Genomic DNA, 15,014 nt, shown 5'->3' with positions numbered 1-15,014 from the left:
GACTACAGATGCTAGACCCTAGTCATGCAGCCACTGCCTAAATTTTGAGGCAGATTATTAATCAGGGTGTATTTTAAAGGATAATCTCAGGGTTTAATGAGTCCCATTACCTCCGTGAAAAGAACGATTTAACATAGCATTACGTCCTCTAAGTCAATGTACTCTCTAATTGTTAATATTTGGCCAAAAAAAAAAGTCCTCTTCAAAAACAAACTGGAATGGTTAACCACATGCTGTTACATTCCATTCTTGCTAAAAAAATATATTTAATTAGCACATTTGCGCCTCATGGTCTGCACAGCTGCACAACATTCCAGTGATGGGCCAGCTATCGATACACTCTTTACATTAAAAAACTACTGACTTCAAAAGTTGAGAGGACTGAGAAGCAGTTCTCAAGCATGACCCACTAAAGATATATCTATTTCATGTGAACAAGTTTCCTTTAACAAGGGTATAGTCCAAAGGAAGATATATTATAATTAAGAATAAAATATTCATGCAAACATACACTAACAAAATCATTCTTCAGAACTGGAAATATATATATATATTTATATATATCAATATATATAAAATTCAACCGACAGACAAGAACAGTCTTCCTCAGGAACAAGACAATAAATTAGCCTGCTGTCTAAATTTTCGCCCTTTCTGAATCAAAGATTTTTAGAACTAGGATGAAAGCTGATGTTCTTAATGTCAGGAACACATACTTAAAAAGCAAAACAAGCCTTTCAAAATACGAAATCATCCTGATTATCAGGGAAATTCAGGAATTCTTCTGGCAGTGGGTGTTGATTTAAAAACAGACCAAAAAACGCCCCCCCAAAACAAAAAAACCTACCTTAAAGAATAAAACACAAAGTGTGCACTGGTTTCTCTTCTGCTCAAATGGCACACAAATGTCTCTGCTCCAGGATCAGGGTGCTTCTTCGACTCCGCCCCAGGAGATAAGTCAGGTATTTAAGGACAGCTGGCAGCACAGAGTTGTCAACCTCGCTGTGAGAAGGACCAGGCCCCTTTCAGAGAAGTTACCCGACTGATACCTCTAACCACTCGCCTCCTAAAATAGAGACAGGTGTGCTCATCCAGTCAAAGGTCCAGATAAGGCTACGTTGAAGCCTCCTGCTCTTCCTAACCTGGGGCACCGGGACCAGACTCTGGGCACTGCCTCAGCTCAGTGCCTCCCCAGGTGCCAAGACTCAACGTTTGCAGCTGCCTGTAGGTCAAGCTGAGATCCCTCCCTACTCCAGGCTTCAGTCAGCCCAGGCACATTAACCATCAAATATTTCCCTTGATGGGTTTTGGCCACCCTCAAAGAGAATGACTCCCACCAGGTTGGGAGTTTCTGAACAATCCCTCATTTGGAGAGAGGAAGTCCACATAGTGTACCTGAGCTCCATCACCCAGCCCTGCTCCATCCATCACCCAGCCCAGCTCCATCCATCACCAGGCCGAGCTCAGATTTCCCCTCTAAACTGTGCAAGGAGCCACCACTGGCCTTAGTGTTTAAACCTGGGAAGAAGGTCATTTGCCATTTTTCCTTGTGGCCAACCAACCCAAGTGAGACCAGTAACAACCACAAAGTACCTCACAGAAATTGCTGGCAAAGGCTTTCTTTCTCTTCCAACGAAAGGGTATTTCTCCCCTCTTGCCACTCCCTCTTTCCCTCAACACATGAAGAAACCATTTTAGCACCTTCTTCAGGAAGAGGCCAACTATACTAGAATTAAGGCAACAAAGACGTGCCAGCAAGTCACCTGCATCCCATCCAACCATCTGAGGTCCCACGGCGTAAGAAACTGGTTTGCATAATCGAACATGTATATTGCTTTTTCTCCTTGAAATAGATCCCGGATCCGAAGACAGAATTTTAAAGAGTTCAGCTGATACAAATACCCTAGGAAAGCTGAGCTATACTGTATGCTTTCAACAATTACAACCAAACCCAGCCCAGTAAAATTTATTACATTTAAAACCAAGATTATAATAACCACATCCATTCCATTTGCAACACTTTATAGGGTAGCTGGTTCCAAAGACTCTGAAATCTGAAGACAAAAGTAAAATCAGATGTTGTCCGAAGCATACGGAGATGTCTCTCAAGGGAATTAATGCAACTCTGACGGGAATTCCTCTCAAAACAAATAGAAAACACACATTATCTAATGATAGCTTAATTTCTGGTACTTTTCCACTATAAAACAATTTTTTTAAAGAAGAGAAGTATCTACAATAAGCAAATTTGGGGTTCTCTCAATCTTTGCCTTTTCCTTAACACCCCGCCACTGAAACAACTCAGGGAAACCGACAGTATCCATAAGCCACAGTTTTAAATATGGCCAGTAGTAATAAGATATTATGTTCCGTCATGCAACATGTACCAACTGGAAGGGTGATAAACATCGAGGGATTATTCAGACTGTGAAAACTTTACATCTTTAGCTTGAGATTTGAGGACTGACCCTTATTCATGAGACGAACAAATATGTACAGAGGGAAAAAAGGTTTAAAAGACAAACACCAAAATGATAACTGCATGTCTCTGGGGTCACTGAATGGGGTCAGTGACTTTAATTTTCTTCTTTGTGTTCATTTTTATTTTCCATATGCTCTACAATATTTATTATTTTGGTAATAAATATTATTTTGAAATTGTTACATTATGATGATTTTATGCTAATTTATACCTTTTTGAAAGTATATATTCTACATAAACTATTCAGAAAAAACCTAACATACTGTATATAGTAGCAGACACTGTCAAAAATTCAGGGATCTAAAAGGTGAAGAAAATGAACATTTTAACTTTTAAGATGATTGTTCTCCCTATAAAAGCACTCCTATGCTACAGGTTAAAAAATACAATGGAAAATGTTTAAACATCACAGAGAAAAATAGTAAGTATTGTCTTGGGGAACAATCTAGGTTTTTCTTCCCCTTTAAATAAGATAAAAGGTGGGGGGGGAAAGCCCTAGACCGTGATAAAAATATGCATTATCCCACCCCAAAGACTCTGTACAGCTGGTGAAGAACATTCCGGAAAAATGTGTAGCCCTTGAACATTTAGATTTGGCCTTGAAGCAAACACACCAGGACAAAAATTATCCCTGAAACAGCCATCCAAGAGGGTAGGGAAACAACAAAGAGATTTCATCCAGAACCGAAGGCAGTAGCCATTTGAGGCTGGTCTCCGCCCGGATGATGCTTCTGTCAGGCTCCCTTGTGGCCCAGTTTCTACATCTTTTCCCACACTCCACGGAAATGGCAAGGCTCTAACAAACTGCACATTTAAATGAGGAATGGAAAAATCTTTTCAAAACTTCGGCGTTCTTTACACCTTCAGTACTATTAATGCTGCCTTTCTGAAAGCCCTGGTAGAAAAAAAATTGAACAGCAGAGGGTATATTTAGCTGATTAATCATTTCACTCATTAGTTTTTATCTAGCTAAAATGACGTTTGTTATGGTGAGTGTTAGGATATTTTTAATAAAGATCAAAAGTTTATTGGTAAGTGTTTTCAAAAAATTTGGAATATATGGAGAGATGAAATTAGAACTCCTCCACAATCCCATCACCCAGAGATAACCATTGTTAGGCTAATGAACTTACTAAGCAGAGACATATTTAATTATACAAATTAAACACTGAACATATATATTTCAAAAGAATAAATTCTATTTATATGTCATTCTAAATTTCATCCTATTTCATCTGTTGAGTAAACAATTCGTAGTTATATTCTCATACAGATTTTACTGCCTAAGTAACGGCTTCAAGTTTATATGTTAAAGATCAGAACCAGCAAGGAACCAGCAATGGCTCTTTAGAGTTCACTAAGAATCGAATTATGATGCCTATATACAAGGGCCAATTTTAAAGCAATCTTGAAGTTATAACATCTTACTTTCATATCTCAAAGCACACTTCACCTGAACCCCTTCTCAATCAACCATTTAAAGTTCATGGCAGAAAAAATACAAAATTCCTGAAAGTAAATTAGTTCATTTTTATAAGCTACATTTTACAAAGTACCAATACAGTTGAGGACGTGGACCATAAAACAGAAAGTACTATTTCCTCTCAAACATTTCCCTCACCGGCTAAGGACAAAGTGACTCATTCCTGGGATTCACCTTCCTTCAAAATACTATCTCTATAAAATTCCCCACTTAAAAAGTCTTAAAATAGCCCTTTGTCTCCCTTCATGGTGGAGCTTTCTCAATCACACACATCTCTCTTTCTCATTTATGTGATATATAAAATAGATATCATTATATGCATACATAAATGTCATATATAACATATAAGAATTTTTCATAAGAAATTAAAATTCATTCCTCCCACTCTTAGCCTGAATATTCCCAAATGCTGAGAAACCATTAATTGGAAGTAATCTAAATCTGGAGTCATTTTTATCTTAAAATTTTCACCCAGAATTTTTTTTTAACATCTTCATTGGAGTATAATTGCTTTACAATGGTGTGTTAGTTTCTGCTTTATAACAAAGTGAATCAGTTATACATATACATATTTTCCCATATCTCTTCCCTCTTGCGTCTCCCCTCCCTCCCACCCTCCCTATCCCACCCCTCTAGGTGGTCACAAAGCACCGAGCTGATCTCCCTGTGCTATGCGGCTGCTTCCCACTAGCTATCTGTTTTACATTTGGTAGTGTATATATGTCCATGCCACTCTCTAACTTCATCCCAGCTTACCCTTCCCGCTCTCCGTGTCCTCAAGTCCATTCTCTACATCTGAGTCTTTATTCCTGTCCTGCCCCTAGGTTCTTTAGAACCTTTTTTTTTTTTTTTAGATTCCATATATATGTGTTAGCATATGGTATTTCACTTGTAATTTTATCTACATTTCTGACCAATACCAACGAAACCTGATGGTCTAATGGTTACAAAATTAGTTCCAGCAGCAGTGTTTGGGCTTCTACAAGTGAGAACTAATACGTCACAGAATTCCACTGCTCTCATCACACAAGTGTGCAGTTTGGAAACAATAAAGAAACCTCTTCTTCCCCACTCTTTAAGCTGACCCAGATTAGTGGTGTCAAGCTATCATTCCATTACATCTGAATGCTCTACCCCTCTCAGATCCACACCCTTCAGAAGGTGACTTACAGATGCTGATGTTTTCCCACTGCTCTAGATAAGTGCAGAAGACAGATATGACAACCCTTGGGAATCTTAAACCATCCCCTAACGATAATCTACAATTGGCCAGGCTTACTTTTTTCATTTCTTTTTTAAAAACTAAATGGTTGATTGCTTTTTTTATTACTTAAAAAATGATCCTCATAGTAGTCTATTATATTATTTACTGTACTCTTCTCTATTTGTAAAATATTTCAAAACTCCAAATGAGAAACATTAAGTCATAGGAATTTCCTTTCATATAAGAAAGGAAATCACCCGTCAACCCACCATCCAAAGCAAACCATTAATATTTTAATGTATTTCCTTCCAGTCTTTAATATAACAAAACTGGAGTTATACCATATTGTAGAGCTTTGCATACAGATACTTCCACTGAATATTATATTGTTAGCTTTTTCCCTTTTCAGTAATACTCTAACCGTTATTTTAAGCAGTACATTGAATTCCATACTATGCCTGTGCCATGATTTATTTGACTATGCCACATTTGCTTTTCCACTATTAATATTGCTAAGAAAATCCCTGCCTAAAAGTCTGTCCTTACTTTTAATTCTTTCTTTAGATTACAGAACTACAAGGGGAATTTCAGCCCAAAAGGCATAAACATTTAAGTTTTCTGTTATATATACAGGACCCCCTGTTTTCCACTCAGTTTGTATTAATCCAAATATTCTCCCAACAGGTGATGCAGAGGCCCAAACCCACAGCATCCCAGAGAGCATTACCTACCAATTTAAGTGGAAAGTTAATCTAATTGTTTTAGTTCTTATTTCATATTACTGGTGGGTTTGAACAATTGAATACGGTTATTGGCTTCTATGCTATCTTCTTTTACAAACTGTTCCTATCCTTTCCCTAAGCACTAGGGTTTTGGCGTTTTCTCGTTTATTAAAAATAAGTATTAATCATGTTTGCTTTTCCTACTAATTAGACATAGGGACAAGTTTAATATAGACTTAGCATTATTTATCTGCATGATGGTATTGTTTACTGGAATGTATCTTTTCTGAATAAATCAAATTATTTGAAAGGAAGCATAAAAGTGAGACACACTAAGCAAAAATTCCACGTTTTATGATAGTTAAAACGTATTGTGATGGCACTGGATTATCCCACTTAGCTTTCATAATCCTTTGTGACAGAAACTGTCATACCACCATTTTGCAGATGAAGATACTGAGGCTCACAGAGAGGTCAACGCAGCTTGCCCAAGGTCAATCAGCCAGTGCATGGAGTGACAGGTGGAGTAATTCCAGAGCCTAAGGCTCGGGACTCCTGCACCCAACAGCCTCTCCTCAGCCACCCTAGCCCTGACCTGTCTCCTTCAACTTCTTGAGTATTATCTCCACGAAGGGTTCTGCCAGAACCTCAAATTCAACATGTTTAAACACAAAACTGATTCTCTTCCCAACCAGATATCCACTCTTCCCCTTAACCTGTCTACTTCCGTCATCATGGTGACAACCATGCTCTTTGTCATTATTCAAACCTGAACCCTTTATTTTAGCTCCTCATCCACTCAGGACCACTCGCATCCAGTCACCATGCAAACTGTCAGCAAAGGATTGGGTCTTCACCACCTTTCTCCCATCTCTCCCCTCCTCCTCATTCTCTCAGCCTCCACCATCACTTGCTCCCTTAATCTCTGGACCTTCACCATCACCTCTTTCCTGTCTCCTTGCTTCTAGTTTCTTCCTGTTCCACTGTGTTTTGAACAACTGCCGAAGCGTTGTGTTACTCAAATACCACCACAGAATTTTAGGTGTACAGGATCTTGAAACCTAAGATCCGATCAGTTGGCAGTTCCTGACTCAAACACTGCATTGAGGGTGTTCCTGGGGCCCCATCTCAGCTCTGCAGAAAGAGTGCCCTGATTGATTTTCTATGCCTCCCAGGGACACAGGGAGTGGTGCCCATGTGCCAGGTTTTAACCCCCACTAGGGTTTCATCTAAGTTTTTCATTTGATAAATTTAGATCTGAGACCAGAAAGATTAATGGCTTGCTGAAGTCACACACCTGGTCAGTAAAAGATCTTTATCTTCCGTGTACATATAGAGTATATTCTATACATTAGGAGTATAAAGTCCTTGGATTCAGGAGCTAATTCTTATTCAGCTTTAAGCCAGCCCACACCACCATCATCCTAACCCAATGACAAGCCTTGGCTACAGGAGGTACCCAATAGTTATTTACTACATTAAAAACCATATTGCAAAGTAATCTTAGAGTAGCAGCAAAGGAATAACGTTCATATAAATGTTTCTTGGTAAAAGAACTATAATTATACTACTTTCAAGAACGGGAAAATGAACTGACAAAGGGTCTCCACTAAGTGGTCTTGAGCAGCCTCTGTTAATCAATATAAAAATTCCATTGGTAACACAGAATTTTAAAAAATAAAAGAATAACAGCTCTTTTGACATAAAAATGTTAAGGTAGTTTTAAGAAAGCACTCCAAGAGGGGTCAGTGGCTTGTATAGCTTGGGTAGTCCAAAGAGAAAGGAATGGAACTGTTATCAGCTGAACGCCTACTATGTGCCTAGCACTGTACACTGCTATCTCACAACTGTATGAGGAAGTATTATTATTTCAACTTTACTGATGAGGAAATCATGATTCCAAGAGTAATGAACTAACCCAAGGACCTAGATGTGACCACATCACTGGTATACAATAGCATTAGGATTTGAGCCCAGATCTGTTTGACTCTAAAACCCAAGCTCTTTCCAAACCAAGGAAAAATTTTCTACAACATAATCATCCTTACAGACCTTAAAGGACAAAAACTTGATTATGACTCTACTGAAATTACGAGTGACTGTTGATCAAAATAAATCACAAAGAGTTTAAAAAAAAAAAAAACACAAACTGGGAGGTAGTTTTTGCAACACATATAATCCACAAGGGATTATTAGGCAATCTACATTAAATCAATCAATAAGAAAAATATCTAAAAGACATACAGACAAAAGACTAAACAAGGACTTAACAGAAGAGGGAACCCAAAAGGTCAATACTATAAATATATACTTAATCTCAATAATCAGGGAAATTGCAAATAAAAAGCACAATGAGATAACATTTCACAAATATGACTGGACAACATTTTGAAGTTTGGCAAGGTTGTGGAAAAACTATAACATCTGTACACTTCTAGTAGGAATATAATCAATACAATCTCTTTGGCATTATCTATAAGGTTTGGCATTATCTAGTATGGTTGATGATGCATATACCCTATGAGCCAGCAAATTTCATTCCTGAGAGAGAGAAAAACAAATAATATGTTTGTGTGCATGTGCATGTATCCCCACATACATAATAAAAGACATGTAGAAGACCCATTCATAGCAGCCCTTTTATAATAGCAAAAGAAAAACAAAAAACTAAAATCAATCCAAATCTCCATCTACAGTAGAAAGAATAACTAAGCCATGGTGGAATACTACACAGCAGTGAAAATGAATGAACTACAGCAACAAAATGAATGAGTCTCAGGAATATGTTAATCTGAAAGGACAAGTCACAGAAAAATATGTAAAGTGTAATTTCATTTATATAAAGTTCTGAAACATATAAAATAAATAAGAATTTTTAAAAGGATAGCCCATAAAGAAGAGCAAGGGAATGATAAACACAAAATTCAGGACCGTGGTTGCTTCAGATGGGATGACAGAGGGGCACAGAGGAGACTCTGAATGTATAATAGGCTCTTCTTCTTGAACTAAGTGGTGGCTGCCTGAGTGTTCATTGGTTTGTGATTCTGTAACATATCTTTTATGAGCATTGTTTTGTATATACAAATCACTTAATAAAAAACAACTTTAAGGGGAAAAAAGGGACCAGAAGGTCAGGATATTGAATACACCAGGAAAAATAGCTGATGACAGAGAACAAGATGCCAGAGGAGAGCAGAGGTAGTAGAGGGGACCCTATGCTCAGGGGTTTAGCTTCCTGGACTCCAGTTCTGCTATCTGAAAACTAATGCCTTCTTCTGGGGGGTGGGGGGAGATTGTTTTTTCAACTTTAGAGGTGTTTTAGCAAAGATCATAAAAAAATGATTAATCTAAATAAACACAGTAAATAAAGCTCTTCCACCTAAAGATTATAGAACTTTAAATTAAATATTTATTTAATATTTCTGTATTAAATAACTTACAATGCACGCATCAATTTCTTAGTGATGTAAGGGGAAAAAATATGCTGATACTTCCGCAAAAGACAAAAGATACTAGTAAGAACATTTTGATATGGAGGTCTTTTAGCTGAAAGAGTACAGCAGTTTCTCAGTTTAATGTCCATACAGACCACTTAGGGGTCATGTTAAAATGCAAATTTTGATTGGAAAGGACTGAGCCTCTAAGAATTTACATATACAACAAGCTCCCACTTGGTAAGTGATCCTGTCCTGATGTTGCTGGTCCACGAACCTCACCTCACTATGGTAGCAAGAGACATCATGAAAATGCCTTCTCTGGTGATGTTTAAAAATAGAAATATGAGAGTATCTAATTGAGACCGTTTCATTTTCCCCCAAAGTAGAGATTGATGACGTTATTCCTACACTATAAAAACTTGGATACAGGACACTTGTTATCAGAAAAAAATCAAGAGTACTAAACTAGGTCTTTTGCAAAGAAAAGGTGCTTTGAGAAACAGCAAAGACTGAAAACTTACAAGAGAACTCCAGGAGAGGTTTTACTCACCTGCACAAACCTAGAGAAATAGCTTTTCCAGCAGGGGGATTAGCCCTTTCCTTATGGAAGAACGGTTTACATTCCCAAAAGCCTCAAACGAAGAAACCAGAACTACCATAAAGATATTCACAAAACATTAATTAAGGCCTGATTATCATGCAGATGTTGGTGGGGGGGGCCCACATAATTAAAGGAGCATCCCATCACTGCATGTAAAAAATATATATGTTGGGCTTTAAAATTCTAAGAATATGCTGTTAAAACGAAAAGCTTATTATCTCAACAAAAACCACACCGAATAATTTCCACTCATCAGGCCTATGTTTGTTTAGAAGTAGTAAAATCCTCCCATCTCAAAATAGTACTTCTACATGTAAAGTCATACTTTCATACAGCAAGACAAAATAACCACTCACATACTCTTCCAAGGAAACTCTGCCAATGCCAAGTCTCTGCTAAGGATGTGTCACTAGTAGAGTGAGGTCTTGTCGCTTGCTCCTGCAACATCACAGACAGTTGTTACTACTCTCATCTGAGAGATGCTCTTTACCGAAAGCCTGCACATCAGAAGACATCCAAGTGACAGCAGTTTCTGCCCTGCCCCAGTACTTCTCATTCATTCTCTCTGATGAAGGTTTTGGTCCATCCAGAGAAAACAGAGTTACAAAGAGCTTAACCTAACAGAATTCTGCACCTGGTAAGTCAGAACAGCTAAACCTCCTGTGACATCAACACAGGGTATTTTCTTACAACACAATAAATCCAAAATGTCTGGATAATCCATGGAAGGAATACTCCCAAACATCAGAATGCAACATGATTTTATACAACCAGCACAAAGGTTTAGCCCAAATCTAAACAATTCTACATTTTAATGGCCCTCCATTACTGAAAATAATGCACATAAACCACACACTCTGCAGCCAATTCTATCCTGCAGAGCCACATAAAATCAAATGCCACTAACCTGGGCTCATTAGAGATTTAAAAAATAAAAGCAGACACACCTTGCTTTGAAACACTGATCTTCCCTTCCAGTTAACATACTGAAATCCCCTTTTTCACCTATACATTCTAGAAGAGCCTGGGGTGAAATCTGAAATGTATCCCATTTACCATCCCACATTGAATTGTAGAAGTGGCATTTAGAAGGGAAATTCCTCGGGTACTACCCCAGACTAAATAGATGAAGATGTTGGAACATCTCCTTCTGACCAGATACCAGCTACACAGGCCCTGGTGGTCTGCCCTTCACAATCCCCTCCCCAGCCACATCTGCAAAATATATGTATATAAAAACTACACATACATATAAACAAACAAATGCAGTCAGTTACCACCACAATCCCATTATTCATGACTGGAGACTTAACTTGGCTATCAAAGCCAATCTGAATACCAATTTACCATCAACCACGACACATTTACCAAATAATCCTTAATAAAGAGTCCGAATATGTAATTGTATTCTATTACAGAAAACGCAAACAATGAAAACAAAGCAAATACAGGTTAAAGAAATCATTTACCAGCCATCAAAAACATATATAAGTTCTTTTTAAAACAATTTACTGAATGTTAATATTTTTTAAAATGTCTCAGGGACATATGAACTAAAATATATCAATGGTTTCATTTCAAAAAATGGTTTCCTACAGGAAAAATTCATACTCTTAGTATTGATCAAAGACAGAGGTACCGTAATGTCGTAGCTGTAAAGCACCAAATAATAAACATCAACTTTCACACATGATGAAATAGATGGAGAGTTGGGCTGTGGTTTACGGATTACGGGTGAAAAGACGCTGCGACTCCCAATACAGACTGCACCACTGCCTCCGCACACCACTGGGCCCGGTCCTCCCGCCAGCCCCTCCCTACGGCTCAGGTCCCTCGGTCGGAGATCAGATTCCGGTCCGCAGCCGCAGGCCGACTCCCTCTGCCCGCATTAGCACTGCAGGACACCCCTTCATCCCAGCAGGGCCCAACAGACTAGGCAGGAGGGGGTTACCCAAAGAGAAGACTCCCCCCACCTCACAACTAGGTGACCTGGTCCTCCCGACGCCACATCCCGCTGAAGCTGCATGACAAGGTAGAAGTAGCTCCGGGTCTCGGCCAAGGGCAGCCCTGGGCCTGGGTGGGGCCCGGCGGGGGCCGCAGGCGCCGAGTGGCCTTGCCAAGCCCCGCCAGCGAGAACCAGGGGAGGCTGCGATACTGCTGCATTGTGCTGCATCACGGCGAGGGCACCGTGAGCCATCCATCTTGCCAAAAAAATCACATCCCCGTCCAGATAAACCCCGCCGAATCCATTTTTCTCCTTCGCCGAAGCACCCCCATACTCGCCCTCTCCTCACTTACTATCTGGCCCAGCTTTTGAATGGAAAAATAACGGACACGGTTTGTGTACCGATGCCCACAACACTCCCCCTCCCCATCTGACGGCAGGCACTTGGCATCTTTCCTATCACAAAAACAAAGGGAAGGCTCCCCCCAAAAAGAGGGCCGCGGGCGTGGTGTGAGGGCTGATGACCAGAGGGGCTTCCAGCCCACTACCCCAAAGGCAAGCCCGGAGGGTCCCCGCGCTGGCACAAACCTGTTGAAGAGAGGGTGGCAGGAGCTGAAGAGCGGGCGCAGCGGCGGCTCCGCGACCCGAGGCGGCTCCCGCCCAGCCCTGGGAGAGCGGGGACGGCAGGGAGGGCGGGGGGCGGGCGCGAGGATGGGCGGGGGTGGGGGCGCCGGGACGCCGCCTCCGTTTCAGCTGCAGCGCGGCGCAGCCGGGACCACGCCTGGCCGCATCCCCCGTACCGTTACGCGCAGAGCCCGGCCCTGTCAACACCGCCCCCGCTCGCCACCAGCCGGGGCTAGAGAGAGGGCACCCGAAAATACACCCTCCCGTCTGCCCACTTCGCAACCACCCCCGCGCCGGGGGCCGCTGCGCCCGGCTGGAGGGAGGAGGCGGCGGAGGCGGGGAAGGAATCGGCCCCAATGCGTCCACGGATGAGGCTGGGCGGCCGCGGTGCGCACGGCTGCTCTGCGACCGCCTCACTGCGGAGCCCACCGCCCGCCGCCCCCCGCCCCGCACAGCCCGCGTACTCAGAAGCCACTGGAGACCCGGCTCCCCGCGACGCCACTGCCCGGGCTGTACAGCTTCCCCGCCCCCACCCCGCTCCCCGGGCGCAGGGCAAAGGCGGGACAGCCGCGTCCTCCCGGCCTGGGCCCGCGCCCCTCCTCCCGCCGCCCAGGAGCCAGCCCGGGAGACAGCCCCAGTGAGTTGGCATCTTCCTGCCTCAGGCCCCCTACCTACCTCCCGCGGATAGGGGGGTGGGGGCGCCGGGGTCCCGTCCTCCTCCCGCTCCTCCGCGGCCGGGCGGGTGGGCCGGGAGGCGACTCCGCGGGGCTGTCCGCGGCTGGGGCCGGGGCTCACAGGACGGGACCGGTGGGCGCTGCTGCGCGGGGCTGCGCGCTCGCTCCGGGCGGAGAGGCGGCAGAGGGAGGGACTGTAGGAATCCGCAGCCTGCTCGGCAACAGCTGCACTGATTCCGGGGGTTGGGCGGGAGCGCGGGGCGGGGGGAGGAGGGGAGGGAGCTGCAGGGAGGGGGCGAGGGGCGGGGAGAGGGAGCGCGCGGACGCGGGCAGGCGCCGGGTGCGCGCACACGCGCGCGCGCACACACGCTCTCTCCCGCACACCCTCCTCCGCTCTGCCGCGCTCCTCCCTCCTCGGTTTCCCACTCCCGCCAGCCCTCCGCGCTCGCCGCGAGTCCCGCAGCCGCCCACCCGGCGGCTGCTCCGCGCGCGACCCGAACCTCGGGCGCGTCCACGCTTTCCCCGCGCCGCCTCTGCCCTGGCCCAGCGCCGACCTTGTCCCCTGCCGCGGGGACTGGCCGGGGCTGGCCTGGGCAGGGTGGGCACCGCCGCCGCGCTGTCCGAGCCAAGGGACAATGGGGGCTTTGTCCCCACGGCCGGCAAGGGCCAATTTCATGTTTAATTTGAGGCTAATTCGATTATCGCCATGGAAAAGGGCAGCCTAATTTTCTACGTGACTCGTGCAGCCTCCTTTTGCCCCCGATGTTTGCGTTTGGAACGCAATGGAGAGAGCGTGTTGAGGGAGGCTTTGGAGAGTCGTTTGGTGGTTTAGTTTTAGTTCTAGGTGGTGATGCCTTATAGGTTCTGCCCAGCCTGATGAAGACCGGTGGTGACCTCTCCATGGGAAACCTGGGCGATGGAGGGAAGGCGGTTGTTCCTCGGCGAAGTCAAGATTTTCCTCCTCTATGAGTGATTTTACACCCTTTCCCTCGGGGTAGCTGGTAATAGGCCCTACAAGTGGTTCGCGCAACTCTTGCCTCTCTCGCCCTAACGCCGGCTCACTTTAGCCTGATTCGGGTGCCCTTCCCGAGCCACTCCTAGGAAGTGGGGACGCGATGGCCTGAGGGCTTGAGTTCTCCCCCTACCTATGTACCCTGAGATGGACACGGGACGTTTCCTGGAGACTTGGCAAGTGCTAGAGCCGATTCTCAACCAGCTTGCCTACCCTGGCAATACCCGAAGCTATGTAGAAATTCTGGAACTGCCACTGTTGAGGAGAAAAGATGGTGTCATCACCAGGACCACGAATAGAAACGCTCTTTTAAACAGCCTGGAGAAACTGACTTTCTCCGTGCTCTGTAAGTGCCCAAAGCGGCACTGTAAGCCTTCAGAGGGAAGAGGGGCCTTCTCCGTTGTTAAAAAAAAAAAAAAGCCCTAAGGCTTATTCTCCTAAAGATCTGACCCTCAATACCTGAATAAAAATTTTTTCAAAAAATAAATAATGATGATGATAATAGACAGTCAAATAGCTAGGATCGTGCTTATGTCTCAAATCAGTAGACATGATGGATTTATATTTTTGTATGTATTTTTCATGAATAGTTTAAAATAAAACTAAACAAAATCGTCTCCGCAAAGTGAAGATGATTCTTCCTTTTAGGCTTTCGCCATCAGTTTGAATGTTTGACCAAAGTTTATATTTGATCTATATGAAAAAAATTGAGGTAGGCAAATGATTTAACATTTTTCTCACAAGGTTGATCAACACAGCCTGGTGAACTCTCAAAAGGCAGGGTTCTCTGTTCACTGCTAGTACATAGCAGGCATTTAAAAGGTACTCAA

General features: G+C 43.2%; 1 protein-coding gene across 3 annotated transcripts in view; it reads right to left on the bottom strand.

The window, feature by feature from the left end:
• SPTBN1 (spectrin beta, non-erythrocytic 1) overlaps positions 1-13,376 on the bottom strand; it is a 196,124-nt gene extending 182,748 nt beyond the window's left edge. For 2 of the 3 annotated variants that reach the window (XM_082852264.1, XM_082852266.1), the window contains exon 1: positions 13,174-13,376. The gene's annotated coding sequence lies outside the window, so the exon portion shown is untranslated. Of the gene's footprint in view, positions 1-12,462; positions 12,752-13,173 lie in introns of those variants that run through there. The other variant, XM_082852265.1, reaches the window with a different exon arrangement.
• Positions 13,377-15,014: the final 1,638 nt, after the last annotated feature.

The sequence above is a fragment of the Leucopleurus acutus genome (assembly GCF_964270905.1).
Source record: "Leucopleurus acutus genome assembly, chromosome: 12".
Lineage (NCBI taxonomy): Eukaryota > Metazoa > Chordata > Mammalia > Artiodactyla > Delphinidae > Leucopleurus > Leucopleurus acutus.
Note: the sequence above shows the minus strand (reverse complement) of the source record. Positions and strands in the feature narration are given on the sequence as shown.